General features: G+C 43.1%; 1 pseudogene; it reads left to right on the top strand.

The window, feature by feature from the left end:
• Positions 1-795: 795 nt before the first annotated feature.
• Positions 796-1,258, top strand: LOC123279823 (small ribosomal subunit protein uS15-like; annotated as a pseudogene).
• The last annotated feature ends 465 nt before the right edge of the window (positions 1,259-1,723 follow it).

The raw sequence follows: 1,723 nt of genomic DNA, 5'->3' as shown, positions 1-1,723 counted from the left end.
ACATTTGGGGTGCTATAACAAAATATCCACTGGGTAGCTTATAAACAACAGAAGCAATTCCAGTTCTGTAGGCTGGGAAGTCTAAGGTGAAGGCACCAGAAGATTCAGTATTTGGTGAGGTCCAACTTCCTGGTTCATAGTCATCTTATCACTGTGTCCTCCCGTGGTGCAAGGGGTAAGGGAGCTCTCTGGGACCTCTTTTTTAAGGGCACTAATCCCATTCACAAGCATTCCACCCTCATGACCTAAGCACCTCCTAAAGGTCCCAGCTCCAAATCCCATCATTTGGAGGTTAGGATTTCAACATGTGAATTTGAGAGAGGAACATAAACATTCAGTCCACTGCCGTACCTATGGCCACACATGTGTGAACTGATCAAGGCAGAAGTGGCCACCTTATGAAAAAGTTCCTGTACTCCAAACATTGGCCAAGTAGCAGGATGTGTGAACATCTCTCTCCTGAGGTGGCAGTTAGACCAGGACCATATGCTCCTTCCCACCTCCAATGCCTTGCTTAAGACCCAGAACCATAGATGATGGATTAAAGAAGAAGAGAGATGAGGGGACAAGAAACCCAAGAGGACCTGATGTGATGCTTTTATCTGCTAGTATAGGTGAATGGAGACCCAGAGTCAGAAATGAAATTGAGTAAAGGAAAGAATCATTAATAATATAGATTATTTTTTTGTAAACCTTGTAGGAAAAACAGAGGTGCTCAGCCCAGCCCCCTGTGGAGTCAGTTTTTCTTAAGAACCACAGCCCTGGGGCTCTTTTTGCTGCCTGAACACTGCCATCATGGGTCACATGCATGCTTCTTGGAAGGGCTTGTTCCAGTAGGCTCTGCCCTTCCACCACAGCATCTCCACCTGGCTGAAGTTGATATATGATGACACAAAAGAGTAGATCTACAAACTAGCCAATAAGGGCCTGACCCCCTCACAAATTGATGTGGTACTGAGAAACTCACATGGCACTACACAAGTATGCTTTCTGATAGGCAATAAAATCTTCAGAATTCTTAGTTACAAAGGATTAAAGGTCTTAAGTCTTACTTAAGAAAGCTGTTGAAGTTTGAAAGCATCTTGAGAGGAACAGAAAGGATAAGGACGTTAAATTCCATCTGATTCTGATTGAGAACCATATTCACCAGTTGGCTAGATATTATAAGACTAGACAAGTTCTCTCCTTCACTTAGAAATATGAGTCATCAACAGCCTCTCCCTGGTTGCATAGATTTGTCTATGTACTCAAGCAATAAATCATTGTTTAACTAGAAAAATAAAAGAGAACCACAGCCCTGGGCTGGCTTTGGCTTTTTGCTCCCGCTATCTCTTCTTTCCCACCCACTCCAGATGTGGTTCTTTCTCTTCCTGCTCAGCCCATGCCAGGAAGCCTCAGTGCCCCATCGTCTGCCACTGTCATCAAGACACAAGAGAAAGTTAGGTCCATGTAAGTGGGGTTATTAGTGAGATTCAGAGGGGAGGACTTTTATTTCTGGGGTTGTGAGAAAAGTGAGTTTCTGGAATCCCCAACTGGAACCCAGAACAAAGAGATACAATGTAATAAGGAGGGTTTTGTTGCTTTGGTGCATTAAATAGTATAAACTGGCCATATTAAGACATGTCATGAGAGCTGGCCTGGAAAACTAAACCAGCTGTTGATTTACAAAATGAAATATTGGGGAGAGACATTTTGAATTCCACTACCCTACAATTAAATCTCA

This window comes from Equus asinus, chromosome 22 (genome assembly GCF_041296235.1).
Source record: "Equus asinus isolate D_3611 breed Donkey chromosome 22, EquAss-T2T_v2, whole genome shotgun sequence".
Taxonomy (NCBI): domain Eukaryota; kingdom Metazoa; phylum Chordata; class Mammalia; order Perissodactyla; family Equidae; genus Equus; species Equus asinus.
This window is presented reverse-complemented; position numbering and strand designations above follow the sequence as displayed.